Here is a 27863-nt window from a genome sequence, read left to right on the forward strand (position 1 = left end):
GAGCCTTAAGCTATAAAACTTTGAGGGGTTAAACTGCACATATAGTGCAATGCAACTGGGAGAGTGCGTAATGGGTTTGTTATTGATAATGACTATTGAAACCATACTAAATACAGTCAATACAAATGCTCTATCTTCTTTTCCCATTCTTTGAAACATTTGACCACTCCTACCTGTTACATTTGCCTCATCCCTGGGCACTCTCCTAAGTACCAAATCAAATAATGTCTCCATTCACACCCCACCTCCTTATCTTAACCTTTATGTATGCTAGTAGTAGCAGGAGTATAAAAATGCATTTATATTCCAGGGTAGTAGCTGGACTATTGTGAGATCGCTATACTGAACACATCACAAACCCTCTTCTCTGCTCAGCCCCCAGAAGGGTAGGCGTGGCCGGCGAGTCCAGCGCTGCTCCGGCGGCCATGTTTGTTTACATGGCGCCCGGAACGGAGTGACAGCAGCGCGGGACACCAGAGGGCGCCAGAAGGTAAGTAGATCTATATTTTTTTAAGCATCTCCCTCTGGCCAACTTTAGTTTTTTTTTTCCATAACTTTCGGACAACCCGTTTAATATTACATGGAGAGAAGCAAGACACATGGCACACCAACTGACCAACCACTGGAAGCATTTGTGATGCTGCTTCTCTCACACAAGCCAGAGACAATCACATGAATTTGTCCCATGACCTGTATGGGACTCATTCCTTTTCATATGAATATCATGCGGAACCATTGGACTGTGTATAGTTCGAAGACTGCAATGAACTCAGAATATTGCTTTTAGCTCTGATTCAGCTCCTAGGAAATATGGATAGAAACCCCAAAACATACAATGCATCATGTATGGAGTCCACTGTTTTAATTATTGAAATAATAATAAATAATTTAATCATAAATAAATTATATTTTGCAATACTTTACAAGCAAAATAATACATTAGAATTAAAATTGTCAAATGAAACTATAATAAAATGGTAGTTTCAATCTTTTTAATTGATATTTAGATTTTGGGGGTTTCTGGCTGATTGATAGTTTGATTCGCTAGGACATTTGGTATTTTTTGGGTTTAAGATTTGATGTGTTTTTTAGTAACTGACCTTACAAAATATTGTTTAGAGGCAGTGGTCACATTCAGTTACTCCAGAGCCTTGGAGTAACAAAGTAAATTTTACTTGCCTGCAGTGGCTTATTGATGTCAAAATAATAATTAAAAAACCCTCATTAACTATTTCCATATCTAATTGCCCATAGGGCCACATCTGACCTTTCTATTTCTGGTCAGGTTCCCCTGATGATGCCATCTGTATAGTAAAACTTAGCAAATTGTCTCTGGAGTGTAATTTAAAAGTATCTCCTTGTATAAGTGATGGTTGTTGGATGTGCACACAGTGTACACCATTGTAAAGTATAGTTTTATTACTGCTTCTATCTTTTCCTATTAACGCTAAAGTACATAGTGCTGCTTATCAGACTCAGTACAGCTATTGTTTTCTAACCAAAGCTCTTATAGTAATTGGAACTTATTTAAAAAATACAAAAAAATAAGTGGAAATATTTCTGATATAATTATTTCTAGCAGATTCCTCATAAGCTCTTTGTCTACCACTGCCTGGTACTTTCTTCAAAGTTGCAATATCCAAAATGTGCTGAAAAAGACTCTTTGGGGGTCATTTATCTTTATCTTCTAAGAAAAATCTCCCTATTATTACTGACTTTTCCAGGCATTTTTGGTGCTTTGCACTTTTTGTGCCTTTTTGGGGACAGTTTGAAATGTCCACCAGACATTTGTTTATTGTCAGTAAGATACCTAGATATCTTCTATTCCAGATGTGCTTAATGTCGCAAATTACATTTATCATTTCAAATTGTCTTAAATTTGTGAAATTGTTGGCCACAAAAACTCCTGAATAAACCATAAAATGGAAAGTGACTTGAGACATTTGTACAACATTTTTGAGACAAAAGAGATCTGAAAAAAAAAACATTTAACAAAAGGAAAAAGTGAGATAAATTACCAAAGAGATGTAAAACAGGCAAAAAAAATAATGATAGAATCCCAGTATAAAAATAATGGCATACAGTACAATTAGATATACAGGAATACAGTATAAATGTAAACAAAAACCATATGTATGAAACCTACAACAAAATATTGAAAAGAACATACTGTCTCCTTGTATGTAATATTGGTTGTGCTTCAACGTATATTTATTGTTGTTGAGTTTGTTTACAAGATATATATACTATATTCATGGCTCCTTATTAAAAAAATGTCTTCCCCCTCCTAAGTTCACATTACAAAATTTGGGCACATTTTTCTTCCTAGATATTTAAAAGACAACAGATTAAAATAGTTAAATCCAACATATTTTTAAAATGTCAAGCACATCAAATACAATATTTGTAACTGTAGTCTTATGTGTCTGGGATACCACAGGATGAAGAAACAAAGATTGGCTTCAATGAAAGAATCCATGTTCTTTCAGATGGGAACCTTGGGTTAAGCACTCCCAGGAACAGATGTTGCAGAGGATCCTAAATGAACTCTTCTGCAGTACATCATGATAATGAGCTTTGTCAGTCTGAAATAGATGCAGAAAAGATGAAATAATGCTCTCTAAATAGGCTGTTTTAACGTTATAGGCTAGCTATTCAAACAAGGGTTTTTTAAACCTTTGTAATCTCCTAAGAATTAACTTTGTATATGTGTATAATAAAAGCATTGTACACAAAATAACTAATATAATAATATATTTTAATTATTAAAATAAATATCATACATAGGCTACATATACGTTGAATATAACATTATCTGGTTTGAAATTATTTAATATTTTTAAAAAAATATTCAATCTCTCCCATTATATATATATATATATATATATATATATATATATATATACACATATATGATATACATGACTGATGTATATATTTGTTATGCTGCCACTGAAAACATATATATTGGACATATCTATACAATAATCTTTGTTCATTCAAGGACTGAAGTCTTTATTTGCAGACATACAGTAACAAAAATAAAAATATGCAATGCATTAATGTTTTTACTTCTGATTATATTTTGTGTATGTTGGGTGGTCTTTTTGCTTAGAAGAAAGGATTTTCTTCATATGGATTAAGGCAACACAGAAAGAATTGTCAGCATGAAAACAATAGAATTTATCTCCACTGATGTCGTCTGACACATAAAGAAAACTCTGAATAGTTACCATGGCAACAAATGTGTAGGACTTATGCATGCATTTTCTGCTATAGGATTTTGATTAATGGCATTGACTAAACAGTCTGAAGTAGCACAGAATAACCCTAGTACGAAAATGTAGCTTAATATGTCATCTTAATGCATCGTGCCTCCAGCTTTTCTATTACTCAGTGCAAAATGTATGTTTTATAAACATTGTTGTTAAGGAAATTTTCATTTTCTCTTGCTTAAATATTTATACAGATATGGATTGAATGTGTAATAATGCATCAACTTTAATGATTGCGGTACGAATCTAAATAAAAGGAAATTGGCTACAACAATTGGGTAAGAAAGAGAGTGAGTTGTCTAAGGGCAGGTTTAGGCATTTAACTGGCACTAGCAGTACAATGTATTTCAGACCTTTTCTGAAAGCAAGAGAGTTAAAAAGGCATCTTGCTATTGTGTTAAATGCCTAAAGGCTTTGTAAAGAACATGACTTGAATGCTTAACATCACCCTCCCCCAATCTCAGAAAACCATTTGACTGGTTTGAATTTCAAAACCAGCTATTTTTAAGTGACTGTTGCAGATTAACACACAGCAAATATGTTTTCTTTCCCTGGTTTGCTAGATGTGTTTCATAAAAGATCAATTTCAAATGTGTTCTGCATTGTGAGAGAACAGCCCCAGTCAATAATCTTGTTATAGTAACCTAAGCAATTTTTAGAAGGCAGATTTTTGGTTGACTGAGCAATTTATTCTTCTGAAATCACATTACATTTTTCAAATGTAAAATGAAATGCCCCTCCCCCATGATTTCTTGTTAAGTAGGACAATGTTTTGATGGCGAGAAAATGTATATTTCATTTGGTGAGATATTTATGGGGAGATATTTTATATGTATTTTATATGTCGCATAGGAATTCTTTAATTCCACAAATAAATATTTAATGCGTAATAGTTTCAACTTAAGAACGATTCTAATGGTTGAAAATTACATTTATAACAAACATTTTCCTGACAGCAATTTTATTAGTAGGTGCAAATTTCATAAATTAAAATAAATTGCACTTTCTGTATATTTCTGTACAGGAAATGAAAAATAATGAAAAAATATAAATAGACTGCAACAAGAACACAAGCACCAATTGAATTCCACATTTGGTAATTACATTTTGGGGAGCAGTTTGAACATGGATTTGCTGGGCTGGAATCTTTCAAGGCCCTGTCAACAGTTCTAGCTGGAAGACACCTAAGGTTCCCCCTACTGCTTCTCTTGCCTCAGTCTGTTCCACCACCTCCCAACTCATGATGCCACAACTACCACCACCAGCAGCATCGCCATCACCATTACCAAGCCTGTCTACACCATCCGGTAAGCTCTCCATTCCCCAAATCATAGAGAGAAGGTGAAAGTTTAGCCTATCGCACTCACAAGTTCTGGTCCTGAATAGAGATGAGCGAACACACTCGTCCGAGCTTGATGCTCGAGCATTAGCGTACTCATAACTGCTCGTTGCTCAGACGAATACTTCGCCCGCTCGAGAAAATGGCATCTCCCGCCGTTTTGATTTTTGGCGGCCAGAAACAGAGCCAATCACAAGCCAGGAGACTCTGCACTCCACCCAGCATGACTTGGTACCCTTACACGTCGATAGCAGGGGTTGACTGGCCTGATCAGGTGACCCTGGAATAGACTAGCCCCTGCCCGCGCTGCTCGCATCATTCTCTGTCTGGATGCCGTTAGGGAGAGAGCTGCTGCAGGGATAGCGTTAAGCTGTTATATTAGCTTACTGTTAGGCAGGAGTGAGTCTACAAGAACCCAACAGCCCTTGTTAGGGCTAGAATAGCATTATATTTTTTTTTTGTTTGCTTGTGGCTGGGCTTGCTGGCATTAGTAGTGCAGCTAGTACCATATTGTGACGAATTTGCAGGGAGACTTGTGAACGTTATATTTTGCTCTCAGTGACACACATATCCATCTCAAACACCTAAGTGGGACAATTTATTAGGAGTTTGATTGAACAAGGCACGTCCTGACGATTTTTTTTTTTTTTTTCAAAACTTAAAGTGACTTCAAATCCAGTTGTGTGCTGTCAGTGTAGGTTAGAAACTAGGCATACAAGAACCCAACCGGCTTTCTTAGGGCTACAATAGCGTTATATATATATTTTGTTGATTTGCTTGTGGCTGGCCTTGCTGGCACTAGTAGTGCAGCTAGTACCATATTGTGAGGAATTTGCTGGGAGACTTGCGAATGTTCTGTTTAGCTCTTAGTGACACACATATCCATCTCAAACACCTAAGTGGGACATTTTATTAGGGGTTTGATTGAATTAGGCACAGTCAGCTTTTTCTTTTTCTTTTTTTACTTTTATTTTTTTTTATAACTCAAAGTCATCAGGCACAGCACAAAATCCAGTTGTGTGCTGTCAGCGTAGGCTAGAAACTAGCCATAGCAATAGGATAGCATCGTTTTGTTAAAAAAAAACCAAAAACACAAAGAAACACAAAAAAAACACAAAAAAAAACACAAAAAAATGTACAGTTTACACTTTAATTTTGAAAATGTTGAACCCGAAGGCTAGGGATAGAGGACGAGGGCGTGAACATGGGCGTCCAACTACTGCAGGGGTCAGAGACCGTGGTCCTGGGTGGGGTGAGCCACCACACTCCCTAGGTTCATGTCTCAAGTTACTGGAACTCATGGTAGAGCACTGTTGAGGCCAGAACAGTGCGAACAGGTGATGTCGTGGATTCAGGACAATGCTTCTAGCCATTTGTCCACCAGTCAGTCTTCCACTCAGTCCACCCATGTCACCGAAATCAGAACTCCTCCAGCTCCTCCACCTCAGCCTCCTTCCCCCCAGTCTGCCACCTCCCAGGAAAATTTGGCATTTGAACCGGCATATTCTGAGGAACTGTTTTCTGAACCCTTCCCAGAGTCACAAACCACTTGTCCGGTTGCTGCTGAGTTCTTTTCCGATGCCCAGGTTTTCCACAGGTCGCAGTCTGTGGCTGATGATGACATTGTTGACGTAGCTGAAGAAGTGTGTAAAGAGGTGTCGGACGATGAGGAGACACGGTTGTCAGACAGTGGTGAAGTTGTTGTCAGGGCAGGAAGTCCAAGGGGGGAGAAGACTGAGGGATCGGAGGATGATGAGGTGACAGACCCAAGCTGAGTTGATAGGCCGGGTGAACACAGTGCTTCTGAGACGGAGGCGAGTCCTCGACGAGAACAGGTTGGAAGATGCAGTGGTGGGGCCAGACGGAGAGGCAGGGCCAGAGCTGGTGCATCAGCGCCAAATGTTTCACGTAGTGAAGCTCCCGTGGCGAGGGGTAGATTTTCGGAAGTCTGGAGGTTCTTTAAAGAAACACCGGATGACCGACGGACTGTGGTGTGCAACCTGTTCCACACCAGGATCAGCAGGGGATCCACCACTACCAGCTTAACCACCACCAGTATGTGCAGGCATATGAATGCTAAACACCCCACTGAATGGAAAAAAGGCGGTTCACCTCCGGCCGGGCACACCACTGCTCCTTCCCCTGTGTCACCTGCTGCCTCTGCTAGTCAGCCCCCTGCCCAGGACCCCGGCCCAAACACCTCCCATGCGAAAACCACACCTTCGCCTCCACGATCCTCCACAGCATCCACCAATGTCTCCATGCGCAGCGTTCAGCTCTCCATACCCCAGACGCTGGAGCGCAAGAGGAAGTACAGTGTAACCCACCCACACGCCCAAGCCCCCAACGTCCACATCTCCAAAATGCTTAGCCTGGAGATGCTGCCCTATAGGCTGGTAAAGACCGAGGCCTTTCGCAACCTCATGGCGGCGGCCGCCCCTCGGTATTCGGTTCCCAGCCACCACTATTTTTCCCGATTTGCCGTCTCAGCCCTGCAACAGCACGTGTCAGACAACATCATCTGTGCCTTGACCAACGCCGTTTCTGACAAGGTCCACCTGACCACGGAAACGTGGACGAGTGTTGAGGGGCAGGGCCACTATATATATCGCGGACGGCACATTGGGTTAATTTGGTGGAGGCTGGGACCTAGTCTGACCCTGGGGCTGGTCATATACTGCCGAAGCCGAGGATTGCGGGGCCTACCTTGGTCCAGGTCTCTCAGGCCTACTATGCCTCCTCCCACCCCTCCTCCACCTCCTCCTCCGAACTACCATCCGTGGGCATGGCGCCATCAGTCAGTAGCTCTAGGCACAGCAGCAGTGCCATCGCTAAGCGACAGCAGGCGGTGCACAAACTGCTGAGCCTAGGCGATAAAAGGCACACCGCCCAAGAGCTGTTACAGGGCATCACTTGCACAGACTGATCTGTGGCTGGCACCGCTGAACCTGAAGCCAGGCATGGTTGTGTGTGACAACGGCCGTAACCTGGTGGCGGGTCTGCAACTCGGCAGACTGACACATGTGCCATGCCTGGCCCATGTGTTAAATCTCAAAGTTCAGCGGTTCCTCAAGACATACCCCAATCTGTCTGATTTGCTCACGAAGGTGCGCCGCATCTGTGCGCATTTCAGGAAGTCCAGCACAGATGCTACCACTCACCGATAAGCGTACACGCCCGTCGACGTCGACTGACAGCGCTAACAGGCTGACGCTTATCAAGATGAATAAAGCCTGAATTTCTCAGGATTTCCATTCTCCACCAGGTGAAAGAAGCTCAACCTGAATAATGTATGCACTCCTCCTCCTCATTGTCCTCCTTCTCCTCCTCTTTGTACACTAAAGCAGAGGAAACTGGCTATTTTTTGCCAGGGCCAACTGGCTCTAGGTATAGTACTCTATGTATTTAATTTTTCTCGAGGGCCACCTACCTGGTCCTCTGTTTTAAACAATTTTTGGGAGTGCCACATACAGGTACTCTATGTATTTAATTTTTCTGGAGGGCCACCCACCCGGTCCTCTGGTTTGAAAACTTTTTTGGACTGCCACATACAGGCACTATCCAAATTTAATTGTCTCCATAGCAGCCTCCACACGTCGTCTTTATAACTGCCTCCACACTTTGTCTCCATTGCTACCTCCACACATCATCTCCAAAGCTGCCTCCCAAAGTCGTCCATATAGCTGCCTCCATACATCGTCCCCTTATCAAACGAGCTGTGTCAGGCAGAATTTTGGGTTGTTTTCATGGCTTCCACATCAACGTTGTTAACTTTGTCGCCACCCTGCTGTGTAATCCACAAAATATACTGGCAAACTTTTATCATTTACCGATATGATTTCAGCGCTTCTTGCGCATCTGTTTACATTCCCCTCACGCGCCATAACCAAAACTTATAAGAACAGTACTTCACTTGATCTTATCCAAAAGGTTCTTAGAAGTGCTGTTTGTAGCCCCCGCCTGCTTCGAAAATTATACTTTTTTCAAAGGAAACGCTTCTGGCCCCCAGGCCCATTTTGGGTGGGGGGGAGCTAAGAGACAGGGGCTTGGACAGGCGAAAGCTCGCCTGGCAGCGGACCGCCGCTCCATCCCAAGATTAGGCAGACTGTTTCCTGTCCATTTCGCCTCCACGATCCTCCACAGCGTCCACTAATGTCTCTATGCGCAACTTTCAACTGCCAGACGCTGGAGCGCGAGAGGATATACAGCACATCATCCCCTTTGCAAACGAGCTGTGTCAGGCAGAATTTTCAGGTGTTTCTCCAGATACATAATGGAACTCGGCACATCTGTCGCCGCCATGCTGGAGACCTGAAGTTTCAATCATAGCAGCGCAATATGGATGGCGCATACTGTGACTCTTAATCATGGAAGTCGTCTCCATGGCTGCCTCCACATGTCGTCCCCTTATCAAACGAGCTGTGTCAGGCTCATTTTTTGGGTGTTTTACCAGATACGTTATGGAACTTGGTCACTATATCGCCACCATGCTGTGTTATCGACTAAATATACCGTCAACCTTTTGTTCACATAGGAAATCATTTCAACGCTTCTTGCTCACCTCCTTTGGTTCTTCTCTGTTGCCTTAACCAGGCAAAATACTGATACATACAGTGCTACACGTTATCCTCGCCAAAAGGAATTTTTTAAATTGCTTTGAAGCCTGAGTCCATTTGGCGTATGTCGCCATGCCACTCTCTAGCCTGCTGCTGCTGCCGCTGCATGCCATCTTCTATAGTGTCAGGGTCAATTATTGGATGTTTTAGATGCTATCTAGCCTAATTCGGTCACTCTGTCATCGCCATGCTGTTGTTCATAATTTTGGCATAATGGTGCGATTAAGCAGCCTCAGAGGCATCCATGCATGCTGCCCCTGCTGTTTCCTGTCCATTTCCGTGGTGTTTCCATCATTTTCTGAGGTTTCAAGGTGTTTGGCCAAGCTTCCCTGTGCAGACCCTTGGTCCCCTTGAAAAATGCACTAGTCTCCCATTGACTTCAATGGGGTTCGTTATTTGAGACGAGCACTCGAGCATCAGGAAAAGTTTGTCTCGAATAACGAGCACTTGAGCATTTTAATGCTCGCTCATCTCTAGTCCTGAATATTAGCATTTTTAAAACTGGTCTTATTCAGACTGTGGACAGCTTTAAAGATCTGATGGTGGTGGCTGGCCTACAGTATAAAGTTCCCAGCTGACAGTACTTTTACTGTCACATAGTCCCATGCACCAACAGGTTTTGGACAAAATCAGATTTGCACTGCTCATTGCTATTAGTCTTGAGGTGCACCTAACCTAACCAAGTGGACCATTAATTACAGACAGGGACATTATATCTCTTTAATTGCTCCCTGGGTTAATATAGTGGTAAATGGTCCCATGACAGGCACTCTGGCCTCTACCTACCCCACTTCCGCCTCTCCTGCTTCCTCATGCAGTAAGCACAGAGCCTACACTATAACTTTTAGCAAAGTTTTGGGGAAACGGCAGCAAGTTGTGCTAAAACTCATCTGTCTGGGCAATAGACTACACACTGCTTGGTAGCTGTGCATTTGGATCCAGAAGCAGACATATGAGTGGCTGCTGCCGCTGAACCTCAACGTGGTGGCAACGTGGTGTGTGACAATGGCCAAAACCTTGTATTGTGCATGTGCTTAGCTTAACTGGTGCAAAGGATTCTGGCCAACTCCACAGATTTGCTGGAGCTTCTACTTGAGATGTGTGCCATGTTTTCAATAGGTATTGGTACGCATCAGGTGTAGGGATCCAACTCCAAGCTATCTATATACAATGTAAACCAAGCACTCCAATATGAAGAAATTGGAGGGGAATGGGATTGTTTTACCTGGGTTGCTTTATTTTTATCTGAAATAGAAGGTATGCAAAGTCTGAAATAAATCAAGTTAAGACAAGTACAATAGACAACGACATAGTAAGTAGCGATTGTAAGACATATGAGATTAAAGAAAACTCGCCGTATCTTATTCAAGATTAAGTCCATATTATTCCATGCTCTGTAGGGCATGGATCCAGAAAAATTTTCTATCTTCTTAAGAAGTTTTACACGATCACTGCCTCTTCTTGGTCGTGGGATGTGCTTGATCACTTGATATCGCAGTTGGGATAAATTGTGGTTATGTTTATGAAAATGGTAGGGAAATGATAATAGCAGATTTTTAGTGCGAATGGTAGACTTGTGTTGTCCTATCCTGGAGCCCACTGGCTGAGTGGTCTCTCCTACATAAACAAGTCCACGTGGGCAATTGATTTAGTAAACCACAAAAGACGATTGGCGTGTGAATATGTCCTTGATCGGGAAGGCTTTTCCTGTGTGGGGGTGATAAAATGTATCTCCCTTAATTACATTAGTGCATTGGGGGATAATGAAGGCACAGAAGGTGCCCTTTCATGGGGTTTGTAAGAATTGTTGGTGGGGGACATGAATGTTGGAGCCGATGTCTGCTCTGATTAATGAGTCTCTTAAGTTTTTAGGATGACGGGCGCATGCCAGAGGGGGATTTTGGAAAGCTGCCACAGAGGGATGAGCCTTGGAAAATGTATTCCAATGTCCATGTGTAATGTTCTTAATCTTATTGCTAACAGGATGGAATGTATATACAAACGGTACGCGGGGTTGTTTCTCTCGTGGAGTGTGTCGGATCATAGTTGGTAGTAGATTTTTTGGGATGACTTGTTTGGGGTACAAGGAAGCGATCTGTCATTTTGTAGTTTGTGTGTCGGGTTCCTGAAGAGTCGTTTAACCCGAGAAAATTTGTAAGGGCGGATCGAGCTCTTGGTTGAGGGTGGGTGGCAACTGGTATAGTGGAGTAGGCTGTTCCAGTCAGTGTTTTTTCTGTAAATGTCAGGGGATAGTGGATAGATGTGTTGGTCTTTGATAATATGTGTGTCAATCCTTCCTCCTCGATATATCCGCCTTCCTAGCAATCATCAACCAGATCAACAGCTTACCCCCAACAGCATTTTAGTCACCTGGGATGTAACCTCTTTGTACACCTCTATCCAACACACTAAAGGCATAGCAGCAGTGACGGATTTACTAAACACCACCGGCCACCCATTACACATCTCTTTCTACAGCGACCTCCTGCACCCCTGCAAGAGAACTACTTTCTCTTCCAGGACCAATTCTACATTCAAAAACAAGGCACAACCATGGGCTCCAACGTTGCCCCGCTCTACGCCAATTGCTACATGGACTCAGTCGAAAGACACTTCATTTACCTTCACCCACTATTTCAACAATCACACTGGTCTGGAAAAGATACATAGATGACATTTTCTGTATCTGGACAGGTGACATAACTACACTCAATCAATTCCACAACGTCATGAATAACATCTACCCGAAATTAGAATACACATTACATCACGACTCACACCAAATCAGTTTCCTTGACGCACTTATTATCAAAGACCAACAAAACAAACTATCCACCGACATTTACAGAAAAAACACTGACCGGAACAGCCTACTTTACTATACCAGTTGCCACCCACCCTCAACCAAGAATTCGATCCCCTGTTCCCAATTTTCTTGGGTTAAACGACTTGTCTGCAAACCCGACCCACAAACTACTAGAGTCAACGAAATGACAGATCACTTCCTTGTACGCGGGTACCCCAAACAAGTCATCCAAAAAAATTCTACAACTGACACGATCCGACACACTCCACAAGATATATAACCCTGCGTACCATTTGTACAAACGTTCCATCCTGTTAGCAATAAGATTATAAACATAATATATATGGACATTGGAATATCCTTTCCAAGGCTCATCCCTCTGTGGCAGCTTTCCAAAATCCCCCTCTGGCATGCGCCCGTGATCCTAAAAAGAGACTCACTAATCAGAGCAGACATCGGCTCCAACATTTCTGTCCCCCGCCAACAATTTTTACAAACCCCACGAAAGGGCACCTCCCGTGCCTTCAGTGCCTCCAATTCACTAACGTAATTAAGGGATATAGATTTGATCACCCCCACACAGGAAAAGCCTTCCCAATCAAGGACCGGTTCACATGTAAAACGTCTTTTGTGGTTTACTTAATCCAATGCCCATGTGGACTTGTATATGTAGGAGAGGCCACTCAGCAAGTGGGCTCCAGGATAGGACAACACAAGTCCACCATTCGCACAAAAAATCTGCTATTACTGGTTCCCTACCATTTTTATAAATATAACCATAATTTATCCCAACTGCAATATCAAGTAATGGAACACATCCCACGACCAAGGAGAGGCGGTGATCGTGAGAAACTTCTTAAGAAGAGAGAATCCTTCTGGATCCATACCCTACAATGCATGGAACCACATGGACTTAATCGTGACTACCATACGGCAAGTTCTCTTTAATCTCATATGTCTAACAATCACTGCTTACTATGTCGTTGTCCATTGTACTTGTCTTAACTTGATTCAATTTGTTTAAGACTTTGCATACCTTCTCTATTTCAAGTACGCTAAAAATAAGCAACCCTATCTTCACTCCAGAGGCCTTCACACCCACCTCCTCATATTTGATGTACCAACTAGGTGAAATTCTACTTTATATATGCTGAAAAGAGTATGTGAGCAGCAGAAGGCAATTTTGAAAGTCCAGCTCCAAAATGCCCAGGTAAGTCAAAATATTCACTAGCAGCACATTTGTTCTGCATGGCTTTCAATATGCCACCCAGATATTACAGCAATATGGTCAGTGGTGATGATGCTATTGTCAGCTTCACAATCCCCATCTTAAACCTGCTTGAAAATGCTCTTCAGGCTATGATGAAAGATGTAATGGTAGCAGACAAAGAGAGACAAGAAGAGAAAGACGTATGCCAGACCATTCCAGACCATGTTGACTTTTGCTCAACCTCTAACACCATTATATGGGAAGGTAGTACCAGGAGGCTGAATGTGACTCACATGGTGGAGGATTATCTGTCTACATGTCTCCAAATACCAAAGGATTGTTCCCCACCATTCAATTACTGGTTGGAAAAATTGGACACATGGCAAGAGTTTGCCCTCAATTCCTTGCAGTTGCTGTGCAGCACTGAATAAATCTGCCAATATCGTCCCCCAAAAAGGAGACCTGCAAAAAACAAACTTGTAGCTGGTCCTGAATTGGCAAATAACCTGCAACATTTAACCCCTTACTGACCTGAACCTTTTTTTGTTTTTTCATTTACATGTAAAGAGCTCTGTGGGGCTTGTTTTCTGAAAAACAAATTGCACTTCATAGTGACGGTATTTAATATTCCATTCCATGCACTGGGAAGCAGGAAAAAATTCAAAATGCAGTGAAAATGGTGTTGGCTTGGATTTTGCGGCTTTCACTGTGCACCCCAAATGACATGTCTACTTTATTATTTGGGTCGGTGCAATCATGGAGATACCAAATTTGTATAGTTTTTATAATGTTTTTATTTACGAAAATTAAAACTGCCTGTACAAAATTTTTTGGGGGGATTTTGCCATCTTCTGGCGCTAATAACTTTTTTATACTTTGGTGTATGGAGCTGGGGGTGGTGTCCTTTTTATGAATTTTGATTAAGTTTTCAATGCTACCATATTTTGGACTGTACGGCCTTTTGATTTTTATAGATTTTTTTATATTTTTTAAAATGGCAAAAAAGTGCCATTTTCAAATTTGAATGCTATTTTCCGATTCAGGATTAAACACAGTAAAAAAAATGTTATTATATTTTGACAGATCAGGCATTTTTGTATGTGGCAATATGCAATGTGTTTATGATTTTCACTGTTTATTTATATCAGTTTTAGGGAAAAGGGGGTGATTAGAATTTTTAGTTTTTTTATTATAATTTCTTTTAAACTTTTTTTTATTTTTACTATTTTTTAGATCCCCTATGGTACTTTAACCCCAGGTTGGCTAATTGATCCTACTATACTACAGTATGGGGATTTTTCTTCTCATTCATTACAATGTGGAAATTTCACATTGTAATGAAATGGTTAAAACGAGACAGCCTTGGGTCTTCAGAAGGCTGCCAAGGCTGCCATGGCGACCGATCATCACCAGGATGGCAGCGCCCATGCGCCACCATCTTTTTGAAGCTGCCGGCGATCTAAGGGATAACACTGAGATTGGTGCAGCCAAGACTTACCAGCTATGGAGAGGGCTCAGCCCGTGAGCCCTCTTTATGCTACCGCACCAGAGGCCCATCAATTGATGAGATAACACCCGAGATCAGTGCTAGCACCGATCGTGGGTGTTACCGGTAAGTCTTTGCTGCAATTTGCAGCAAACACTTCCCGGCTATGGGGAGCGCTCAGCCCGTGAGCCCTCTCTACGTTCCCGCACCCAAGGCATGTCATACTATTACGGTGTGCGTCGTTAAGGGGGAAACATTTTGACTTTGAGCAACACTAATATTTTTGTATATTGTGTTGAAAAACCATGCTCTGTATCTTCATATTACATTTCTTGGACAGTAGTGTTGACACAGTACACAGAGATTTTCAGCCTTTGTTTTATGAAAAGGTTAATTCTACAATATAATCTATTGGAGTTGTGACAGATAGTGACACTTTAACCCTTAACATAGACCAATGAATCACAGGAACAGAGGTTTAAATAATGTACACATTTTTCTACACTCATAGAAGAGACCCCAGTGGCACTAAAAGCTCACTATGTTATAATGTATGTGTCAGGAAGTCCCATGTTGATTCGTTAAAAAGGCATTACAAGAAATCTCTCCTACAAGAACCTACTATAAATGAAACTTAATCTTCTTTTAATATTGATGAGTCATTGTATAAACAACAAATTATCTTTAAGGAGTGTTAATATTTAAACTTTATTAATTTTTTTATATTGTGTTTCCTATTTTAACTTTGCATTTGAAAAACTAAAATTCTCTGGTGACATTTGCATTAAAAAAAAGCAATCACGTTTTAGGCTTTTTTTACACTATCCCAACTATTCCGACTAAGAGGAATGTCACCCAGAAAGAATCATGGTCTCTGGAAAAGGCTAATGGCCACAAAAAAATAGAGTTCTTGTGCCCCAAAAAAACCAAAGCCTTGAATCCCACAGTTTAGACCAACTAAAAGTAGGTCTAACTAAGTACAACTTGACAACCTTACACCAGAATAAATCTGGTGCAGCAAATGTCTAGTCCAGTCCTGCACTGATGTACCGTACGCTGAAATATAATTAAAAAATCTCTAAAAAGTGATTAAAATATGTTAAGCACTCAGAAATAAGACCACTAAAAAGACCACCTTTTTTAGCAAAAAATAAGCCCTTAGACAGATTTGTCAGCCAAAAATTTAGAAAGATATGCATCTAAAAAGATGGTAATGCTAAAATGAACAAGATTTTCAGAAAATTAGTTTTTGTTCAGTAAAATTTTATAAAATGCACAAAACCCCCACATATATGGTATCACTGCGTCCTTAAAAATATGTTCAATAAAACAGAATCATTACTGGGCTTGCATGGTGAACACTGTAAAAAAAAACCCTCAAAAAACGCTCCAAAGTAATAATTTTTTATTACTTTAAAACATGTTCTAAAAAGTGATAACAAAATGTTACGTGTTCCAAAATAAGACCACTTTAAAGAACAATGCTTCTTGCAAAAAATAAGCTCTGAACCAAATTTGTTAGCCGAAAAAGAAAAAAGTTATGCTTTTGAAAAGACTGATTCAAAAATTAATACATTTTTTTCCAAATTAATTTTTATTCAGTATAATTGGGGAAAAAAAAATAAAAAATCTGTATAAATTAGGTATCTCCATAATCGTGGTGACCCAGGGAATAAAAACAATATATTATTTTTTATGGTGAGCGATCACAAAAAAAAAAAATTCTTCCAAAAAATTGATTTTCATTTCCTCCAATAATAAAGAGTAAATGAAATCTCATCAATTACCTATGGATGCCCCAAAATTATGTACCAGAAAAGTGCATCTTGTTTCTATCTTACCACCACATATGCGATATTGGTACACTCGGGTGAAATTAGGTATCAAACTTTCTGGAGCCTTTTTTCAGTCAATCCATTGCAAATGTTTCATTTTCCACCCAAAATAAATACATTGTCCAAAAATATTACAATTTGTAGACGGCACGTCCATTTTGTTTTAACCCCTATAAAAGGGGTTAACAAACATACTAAAAGTGCTTCTTCATATGATGAGGGGTATATTTTCCATAATGGGGTAATTTAAGAGTCTATTATTTAGGCCTCTCATATTCAATTGAAAGCTGAGCAGGCACCTATAAATAGGTTTTGGTGATTTTCTAAACAATGGCACCCAAATTCTGAGCCTCATAACATTCTAGTAAAATATGTGGAATCTTAAAAAATCATGCCAACATAAAGCAGTCATTTAGGGAAATGTAAGTTATGAATTCATTTGGGTGCTACTACTCTGCTTCAAGTAAATAATTTAGAACTTTGAAAATAAAGAATTTTTTTAAATCTTTATTCTTTTTAAATCTTAAATCTAACTAAACACAAAAGATATCATCCAAATTTTTAAACTAATTTGAAGTTCAATGTGCCACGAGAAAATAATCTCAAAATTCCCTGGATATGTTAAAGCATTCCAAAGCTATAACCACTTACAGGCAGTCCCCGGGTTATGTACAGGATAAGTTCCATAGGTTTGTTCTTAAGTTGAATTTGTATGTAAGTCGAAACTGTATATTTTATACTTATAGTTCCAGACAAATTTTTTGTTTGCCCCAATGATAATTGGAGTTTAAAAATTTTCTGCTGTAATGGGACCAAGGATTATCAAAAAAGCTTCATTACAAACACAGCTAATCGTTGCAGTCTGCAGCATCCAGAGAGCTTCACCAAAGGTCACAGTGGGCAGAGGGGTCCGTCTTTAACTATGGGTTATCTGTAAGTCGGATATCCTTAAGTAGGGGACCGCCTGTATAGTGACAAAGAGCAGATTTGAAAAATGGGGCCGTGTCCTAAAGGCCAAATTGGACTGTGTCCTGAAGGGGTTTACTGCTTCCAGTTATTTCCAGATAGAAAGCTTTATTAATTCCTTTGCAATTGTCCTTAGTAGTGGTTGCAGGCAGACCATTTTAACTTGTAAAGGGAAGAAGGAGATTAAAATATATATCTGCTTGGTTTTGTGTGAAAAGTGCATTATTCAGCCCAGGACCCAGTCCTAAGTCTTATACTTACCTGTCACTGGACCCAACATTGAGATTGCAGGGTTAAGTCTTCTATAAAGGCCTTCATTACATCCTGTGGATTGTCCTTAGCATCAGACTGCTCGATCCTGCAAGATGCTACATGGGTATAGCAGTGTATAAGTGTAAACAAATGGTCATAATGATATGTTGTTTAAGATAAAAAGAAGTAAAAAATTAAATAACAAAATCTGTAATGTGTAAATCCCCCTTTACATATGAAAAGGCATGTAATATGGAAACGTAAAAATCTATTTAAAAACACACAACCGGTATTGCTACCTCCCTAACAACGCATTCAATAAACCACTATTGAATCCGTACAGAAAAACATTGTAAAAATAATAAAAGTCTTCTAGGGAATAATCTGTCACCAGAGACCCTTTTTTGACTTCCCCATGCTCCCACAGACAATTAATAGCATATTGCCAAACTGTTTTTATAACAATTCTATCATTTGTAGATAAAATGATCATTTTTATTAACCCCTTACCGACGTGTGACGTATTAGTAAGTCACATGCCGGGTCCCGGTGCAAGGAGAGGGCTCGCGGCCCGAGCCCTCTCCATAGCCGGTAAGACTTTGCTGCATATTGCAGCAAAGGCTTACCGGTAACACCTGCGATTGGTGCCGGCACCTATCGTGGGTGCCTTCATGCTGATCGCCGCCAGCGGCTTCAAAAAGATGGCGGCGCATGGGCCGTCGCTCCCCGTGACGTCATCGTGGACCGGCGATCTGTCGCCATGGTAGCATCAGGTCTCACGAAGACCCGAAGCTACTTCGGCTTAACCCATGCATTACAATGTGCTATCAGCACTGTAGTATGGCAGTATATGAAAGGATCATACAGACACCCTAGGGTTAAAGTACCCTAGGGAGTCAGAAAAATAGTAAAATAAAAATAAAAAAAAGTTTAAAAAAAAATTATAATAAAAAACCTAAAAATTCTAATCACCCCCCTTTCCCTAGAACTGATATTAATATAAATAAACAGTAAAAATCATAAACACATTAGGTATCGCCGCATCTGAAAATGCCCGATCTATCAAAATATGATAACGGTTTTTCACTGCGTTTAACCCCTTAACGGAAAATCGCGCCAAAAGTCATTTTGAAAAAAATTTAAAATTCTATAAAAAGTTATCAAAAGGTCGCACTGTCCTAAAAATGTTAACATTGTAAACATGATCAAAATATGCAAAAAAGAACACCACCCACAGCTCTGTACACCAAAGTATAAAAAAGTTATTAGCCCCAGAATATGGCAAAATCCCCCAAAAAATTTTTGTACAGGAGGTTTTAATTTTTTTAAATGTATGAAAACATTATAAAACCTGTATAAATTTGTTATCCCTGTAATTTTACTGACCCAAAGAATAAAGCAGACATGTCATTTGGGGCGTACAGTGAAATCTGTAAAATCCAAGCCCACAAGAATACGGCACAAATGCCAATTTCACTGCATTTGGAATTTTTTTCCTGCTTCCCAGTACACGGCAAGGAATATTAAATACCACCATTTTGAAGTGTAATTTGTTATGCAGAAAATAAGCCATCACACAGCTCTGTAGATGGAAAAATAAAAAAGTTACAGATTTTTGAATGTGGGGAGTGAAAAATGAAAACGCAAAAACGAAAAAGAACTGCGGCGGGAAGGGGTTAAGTTTTACCTGGTTCCCTGCCAGCTGTGTACCTTTGTCCCCTGGGCATGTTCACCAAAGTGAAGTGGAATATTTTATATAGGTTGGGTGGGAGCCTCGGCTCCCCTACACACCCAGTGGACACAGGGGGCACAGCTGCCAGGGAGCCAGGTAACATTTGAAAAGTTTTCAAATGACAGAATTTTGATGAAAACTGTTTGGGCATATGCTATTGATTGTCTGTGGGGCCATGGTAGAGGCTAAAAAGGGTATCTAGGGCGTGGGCAGATGATGGAGGAGTAGGATGCATCCTAGAACATCACCAATGGGTGTCCGCAGTCGTCCCATCCTGGCATGGATCACACGAGGAAAGCCCTTGCGACCTCCGAGAAGCCTCCTGGCGGCATTCACCGCTTCCTCCGCTCCACAGACTGTCCAGACTCCCCGGACCACATGGCGACCAAGATGACACCGGCCGCCTCACAACCTCCCGCGTCAGCTGCTCCCACAGACCAGGACCAGGCACCACCAGTGAGTGCATCTCTAATGCACATCAGAGGGGCCCCCGCAAGTTCACTCGCGCTCCCTTGCATCACAAGCCACTAGAGATGCTTCATCTCCTACCTGTGCTGCCCCTGATTATGACTAGGACTGGAAGGCTCACATTAGAGCTATTCCCACCAAGCTTGTAATGAATGGGCTTTTGCTAAGGCTGGAGGAATCACATAAGAGGGACATTGCTTGATTAAAGCAAGAAATTCTTCATATTGGCCACAGGTTGGCAGAGTCTGAAGCAGTCCAGGAGAAAATGCTGGATCAACTAGATTCTCATTCCCAAGTACTGCAAGAACACGTAGCTCATATTACTGACATCCTATCTCATCTGGAAGACATCGAGAATCGGCACCGCCGAAACAATATGAGAATCAGAGGGATGAGCGAGTCGGTGAAACCATCTGAACTGGAGGAGTGGGCCCAGGCATTCTTGACAGAACTGACAGGCAATACGTCCTCTTCTCCGTTTGAAATCGACCACATACACCGCACTTTCGGGCCCAAGCGATCTGACCCAAACCGCTCTCAAGATGTTATTTGTCAAATACATTTCTACAAGGAGAAAGAAACTATCCTCCATCGAGCGGGGGACCACAGGGAAATATCCTTCCGGGACTCCAAACTTGTGGTGATCCCTGACTTGGTGAGAAGAACCCTCCAAATGCGGAAGGCACTGAGACCCCTGCTGGCGGCATTGAAAGCGAAGGACATTCTTTATAGTTGGGGCTACCCCTTCGAGTTTATAGCCAAGAAAAACTGCAAATTGTCCGTCCTCAGATCTCTAGGTGACCTGCCCAAATTCTTATTCAGTCAGAAAACATGGCACACACTTTCTGTATTCTTATTTCTCTTTTTTTATTTTTAACAAAATTTTTCACATGATATAGCCTTCACCATAAACAACAAATCAGTGAGAATTCTTTCAAAATCACATCAATTTACGACGTTTCGGTCCTCACGACCTTTGTCAAGTTAGATCTGACCTAGGAAGTATAGAAATAACGTGAGACCTGCATGGTATATTGTATAAGATAAATCATATAAGATAAATCATATAGTATTAAAAGCACTAGAGAAGTATAAAAAGGTTATTCTTACAATATTGGCTTTATTTTACAGATGGGAGTAGGTCCTATGTAGAAGGTACAGCACTGCATCGTCCACACTCATTTTGTTGTTGTATGAGAATTGTAATGGATCAAATCTGCCCTTCACCGCAGTGGTCTGACACAGAACAGTTTCCAGATTTTAGGTACTGTTTCCTGGTGTAGGCTATAGTTGAATATAACAGTCAGTGCCAGGCTTAGCTCCTTAGCACAGGATTTTAATAGCCGTGAACAGATTCCCTCAGCCTTGTTGGGTTTGAGGCTGGATAGGGCCCTATAAACCTCCTCCACAGTTACCCTCAGCCCCTTAATTCCATAGGTGTTAGCTCCATCGGTTGGTGTAGGCAGGAGTGTTGTGGATGTGTGGCCAGACATAGCGGCACATGAACCATATGAGCACCAGCGTATGCTGAATGTCCCCTGCGGTTTGTAATCATAATTTACCATTGTCATTTATTTAATTATGAGAAGGAACTCGAACTAACTTTCACATAAACAACAGAAAAACATCAAAGTGGTGAATCATTCTCTTTACCTGATTTCAACCTAGCAGGGCTATTTTCGTGTTTAAGCTATAGCTGTTGTAGAGTGTTTGATATAATCTAAAATGTTTTCTTCAACCTTTTCTATATTGTATTTTTACATGCCGTGTGAACTTCTGAAAATTGATATTCTCTGCAGAGCAGAAATCTATTAACATCCAACAGTCTTTGGCAACATTTTTCATGATAACATAGAGCTATGTTCAATATGGATTTTTCGTTTCCATACATAACAAAATAATAGCAAAAACCTGTTACACACTGTAGGAACTACTAATATAATTGAGATCCATACCAACAGAAACCTCAGTATATCATGTTTTTCCCATTGATACCTGGATTAAATAATCAACTGTAGTGTCATATTTGCTGCAGTCTGTTTGATGGGCGGTGATGAATGGGAACTAGCCATGATTATGTAAATAGAGTTTCCTTTATTTTCTTAGTAGAATTTTGAGCTTACTTTATTTGTAACAAAATGGCTAATTTTTGCTTTGTTAATATAAAGAAAATAAAAAAATATTCTTAGCTGATAAATAGTATATGTATTAAAAAATTCCAAATGAAAACCGTTTTAATATTAGTAGACTCTCAACTAGCATCTTGGTGTCACATTCCCATTATTCATTTGTAGAATTGTTATAAGTTTATACTCTCTGCTGGTTAGACTGTGTGTGCCTGGCAAAAGGTATGGTACAAATTGCAGATTTATCAATCTGTTTACGACAGAATCCCAAAAACTGTCAGTGCAATATGTTTCAAGGGTTTTAGACAGTTTCTAATTACTTTTATGACTAGTACAAAAAAGGGGAGGGTGGGAGGTTGTAAAGCTAAAAAGTCTTTGCTAAAAAATGCTAATGTGCCAGAATTTTGGCACAGCTTTTTGGTGTAAACTAAGCCAACTAATATGAGGTGCAAAGTACAGACTCACACTACTCCAGAGTTATCCTCCAGAATCAGACACAGTGATAAACTTTGTGCAGTTTAACACTGTCTAGTATTAGTCTACCTTATTACACTTCTGATAAATCTGTACATTATTTATATATTTACATTTATAATACGTCACTTGTAATCATTTCATATCCTAACCATAGAGGATGAAAGAGTTATGTTTTGCTTTTCCTTACACTTACATACCATTTTAAGTTGTATACTTCATATAAATGGTAGCAAAGTGGCAAAAAGACTTGGCTTGGCCACTACACAGAGAACAGAGCTGTAATTATCTCTCTACTTTCGGTTAGCTCATTTTCCCATAGAAATCATTGAAAAGTCTCCAGAATTTTCTATGGTCAAGTTACTACTGTGAAGCTACCCTGGGTAGTTATATTCATTTATGATAATAGTGGTAAATTACCTTTAACTGGGTCTGCCATCAGGGCAATACTACATTATGGGACCTGGTCAAAGCACTAAGAAAAGGGGGCCTGTTACCAGGCCCACTCTCCTTTGCACTGTGACTATTTGCTTTAGTACTTGATGCAGTCAAATAGTAGTAGTAACAAATAATTGTACTGGTGTTTTTAAAACAGTCACCTGCATGCACTGCTATGTAATGAATGTCGGGCATGTCATGCTGTAATGAGGCATGGGTTGGGATGACAGCAATCCCGCAGGAAGGACACAGGAGCGCAAGGAGCTGAGGTAAGTACATTTAAAAAAATAATAATTTAGATTGCCCATATGTACATTGAAACCCCCCCATAATAATTAAAAAAAATATTCTGCCCCTATTAAATTGAGACTAAATAGTATTTATTATAATTTATGTAGGAGTCACAGTTTATATTCGATATATGTAGGGGCTTAGTTGTGTTGTAACCATTTCTCTGCCCACTCCAAGTTTCCACAAATCTCTCTGTGATGCTAAACTACTGACCTCAGTATTAATTACTTTAAACAGCTTAGTATCATCTGCAAATATTGAAACTTGACTGTGTAAACCAACTACAAGGTCATTAATAAAAATATTAAAAAGAAGTAGCCCCAATACTGACCCCTGTGGCACTCCACTGGCAACGTCAACCCAATCTGAGAATGTGCCATTAATGACGACCCTCTGTTTTCTATCACTTTATTTACCCAAATACACAGATTTTCCCCCTATAATATTTGACACCTGACATTCAGACATCTAGTTTGGGGATTAGAAGGTAGATTCCTGATCATAGGTTTTCTTTAAAACCTTTTGTCCAAAAAGCTAAAAAAAAATCTTAATTTTGACACCAATAACTATTTATACTTTGGCGTATGAAGCTGTTTTAGGTGTCATTTTTTGAAGGACGTTCCTAATCAAATACACTAATTACATTTTAGAATGGTACAACTTTTGATCACTTTTTATTTAAATTTTTATGATTGGGAAATTTATAAAAAGAAGTGGTAATCCAGACATCCAGCACTTTTTTTAATTGTCTGATTTTATATAAAACATGCTACAAAGTTTTACAGTACAGCTTAATATGACATACAAAAGCTTGCTCTCTAAAGTATGATATTATGCTTTTTTAAAGAATGAGCTTTTTGTTTAAACTAATCACTTTATAGGTACAGACATTTGCACACACATACTGTGCAGAATGTAACACAAAAGCTCCCCTTTATAACTAGATCTATACTACATTACAAAGGCATTATATATACATTACTTGTATCACAACTGTTATGCGGATTGAACCAACTTAAAGAGATTTCCTGTGATAGAGATGTGTGCTATAAGTCATTTATGAATGACCTGCCTTTAGCTAAAAGGTCTTTAGAAGCCAGCTTCTGCAAGTGTCACTATTAAACTGGATGATTGGTTCTTTTACCCTCTCCCTGCTCCATGTTTGAGTATTTACCCCATGATCTAGAAGAAGATTTTGATAGGAATATAGGAGGGCAACAGTGGGTAAGTTATGATGTGTGGGGGCATTTCTTTGGAGCCCTTCACCTGCTAGCCAGAGGTACCCTGTCATTAGGAACCTGGATGGAATTATCAATCCCATTGTGAGAACATATACAGGTGTAGTGAGCCCTGGGTTTCTTCTGATGCATGGCAATGCTAAGCCTCATGTGGTTGAAGTGTGTCAGCAGTTTCTGCATGATGAAGACATTGATGTCATGAGCTGGCCTGTCTGTTAACAAAATCTAAATCCAATGCAGCAGATCTGGGACATCATGTCTTTTTCCATCCACCAACACCAGGTTACACCACAGACTGTGCAGGAGTCAACTGATGCTTTAAACAAGGTCTGGGAGAGGATCCCTCAGAAGAACATCCCCTGGCTCAGCATGAGCATGCCCAGGTGTTGTACAGAGGTCATAAAGGCACTTTGAGGCCAAGCACACTACTGGATAGAAAAGGTCTCCAGGCTAGATACGGTGCCAAATGATCCAACTAAAAACCTTTTGTCTTTGTTTAAGGTCTAAAGTATGCAATAACGTCAGTTTGTTGGGCTTATATAGCAAAAAAAATAAAAAATTTTTATTCCCCTTTTAAATAAAGTTGATGATGCATATAAATCAATCAGTAAAAGACAAAGGAAAAACGTAGAGTAAGAGAGGTAAAACAGCTGCAAAAACAACTTATTATCATTAAGAACATATACATACAGTAGATATATTGTGCTTGTGTTAATAGGATAATTCAATGTATCTATTAAAAGTAAATAATTTTTTTTTTTTTAATAAAATTTATTTAAAAGCGGAGTTCTTAGTAAAAGATCTTGTTATATGGGTTAAAAGTCTGCGATCGTGGATAGGGTATATCTCTGTTTATATGTGGCGGTGTTGTGCTGGGTAGGATAAAATAACTGAGCATCATAGGGAGATAGGAATTATATATCTTGTAAGGTGAATAGCCACTCTTATTAACGGTTGGTTAATTCATGTCAGTACAGTCTCTGTCATTTCATTAAGGCCAGAAGGTTTAAGAGTATTAAGTTTATAGATCCAATAGATCTCTTTTTTCTCTAACATCCCGAACCTGTTATTGATTTCGGGGCCAATGTGATCAATTGGCGTTATATTGATTTTCCCTTCACCTTTATGTTTTAGTGTGCAGTGCTTAGAGAGTCCGTGTTTGAGTACTTTATATTTGATGTTATATCTATGCTGATTAACTCTACAGTGTAGGGTTTGGGTTGTTCTTCCCACATATTGCAGGCCACATTGACACTCAATCAGATAGATTACATATTTGCTACAGCAGTTTAGGCTGAATTTCATATTGAATTTTTCGCCAGTGGTATTGGATTTAAAGACGTCTGAGGTCTTTATTATATTGCAGCATAAGCATAGAGAAATGCCACATTTTGAGCTTCCTTTTCGTATGGTTGAAGGTACTGTATTGGTTCTATATTGCCTAGGAATACTTGGAGCTAATATATTTTTCACTGTTAGAGCTCTTCTGTATATGCAGGAGATGTTTTCTGGTACCGCTTTGGATAGTAGTGGATCAGATTTTATAATAGGCCAATGTTTTTTCAGGATGCCCAAAATGTCTTGACTGTCTTTGCTATAAGTAGTGATAAATTTCAATTGGTGGGGACGCGTTTCGTTTTTTTCGCTTGAGGTCTTTTTTGGTTGGAGGCTCTCCATCTGTCTAGACTGGTTTGCTCTCTCTATAGCATTAATGATTAATTTTTTAGCGTACTTCTTCTCTTTGAAACGTTCCTCCAAGATTAGGTACTGTTGTTTAAACACTCGGGTGTCGGAACAATTCCTCCTGAGGTGCCTAAATTGGCTGTATGGGATGTTCCGGAGCCATTTTCTGTGGTGGTCACTGTGGTAATCTAAGTAGCTATTTACGTCTACTTTTTTGAAAAATGTGGCTGTGGTGAAGCTACTATCATTGTGTCCTATTACTAAATCCAGAAATTCTACTTTCTCAGGACTATATTGCGGGGTGATGGTGAGACCCCAATCGTTATTGTTGATTTCAGCAAAAAATTGTTCAAGTGATGCGCTGTCTCCCTGCCAGATTATGAATGTATCTAGTATCATAGTATCATAGTATATAAGACTGGAAAAAGACGCAAGTCCATCAAGTCCAACCTTTAAGAATTAAATAAATGTTTTATCCTATTAGACTCGCCCTATGCTTACTTCACAGATCCACAACAAGGGAGGGACTGTACCAAACACCTTAATTAATTAAATGTAATATCGCAAGGTGAATAAAACTTAACATTTATTTCAAAATATATAAAAACCACTATGATCACAAATAACAATGCACCAGCACCAACTACAATCGGCCACTGTGCTGTGCTTGTCAAAAGGCACAGGGCCCACAAACAAGTGCCGTCTCGGCCGCTGATAACAATGGGATCATATATATACAAGGTAGTACACGCTATGTATCATAACAGACAGCATCAAAGAAAAATAGTTGGCAATCAAACCTAGAAATATTGCAGCCACTCTATATTCGATGCAGTGTAGGAGAAGAATACAGGTGTATGCTGTAACAATGATAACAGTGATAATCAGTATGCGGAAGGTAGAAAATGCAATATTCTTACCAATCCTGGGTATGAGATTCGGACCATCAGGTTCTCACAGGTAATGAAGGACCTAGGTATCCCTTACACACTGCAATAACACCTTAATATCATCCATAGACTCCCGTCCTAACAAGGACGGTCCACAGCTGTCCCTGATGTGTAGCTCGCCCTTACTATTGAAACTCCACGTTATCAAAAGGTCTCGGAACTAAGAAGTTGTCCCGTTGTCCCAACGCGTTTCTTCCGCAATCCCGCGGATTCATCAGGGGATACAAATATCACAGATGTCGGTGATTCTTGAATTTCATGGTGGTGGAGACCAAGCAGTGGCTCCTTTAGTCTCCAGGCCGTCCAGCTTAGTGAAGCCCAGACAAGGCGAATGGCGTGTGCAGCCAGGTTTTTACATTAAATGTTTTATCCCCATAACCCGTGATATTTTTTCTCTGCAGAAAGGCATATAGGCCTCTCTTGAACATGTACATAGAGTCCACCATAACAACCTCCTGTGGCAGAGAGTTCCATAGTCTCACTGCTCTTACAATAAAGAACCTTTGTCTATGGCTATGGTAGAATCGCCTCTCCTCTAGGCGTAGAGGATGCCCCCTTGTAATGGTCACAGGATTAGGTATAAAAAGAGCTTTGGAGAGATCCTTGTACTGTCCGTTCAGGTATTTGTACATTGTAATGAGGTCTCCCCTCAGTTGTCTTTTTTCTAAACTGAACAAT

General features: G+C 40.0%; 1 long non-coding RNA gene across 3 annotated transcripts in view; it reads left to right on the forward strand.

Moving 5' to 3' along the window:
• Positions 1-3290: 3290 nt before the first annotated feature.
• The window catches only part of LOC140068948 (uncharacterized), a 57160-nt gene continuing 32587 nt past the window's right edge, over positions 3291-27863 (forward strand). Inside the window, exons 1-4 of one of the 3 annotated variants that reach the window (XR_011848647.1) lie at positions 3291-3405; positions 4300-4582; positions 13165-13246; positions 21117-21249. This is a non-coding gene — a long non-coding RNA (uncharacterized lncRNA). The remainder of the gene's footprint in view (positions 3406-4299; positions 4583-13164; positions 13247-21116; positions 21250-27863) is intronic. The other 2 variants (XR_011848648.1, XR_011848649.1) reach the window with 2 other exon arrangements.

Source organism: Engystomops pustulosus, chromosome 7 (genome assembly GCF_040894005.1).
Source record: "Engystomops pustulosus chromosome 7, aEngPut4.maternal, whole genome shotgun sequence".
NCBI lineage: Eukaryota > Metazoa > Chordata > Amphibia > Anura > Leptodactylidae > Engystomops > Engystomops pustulosus.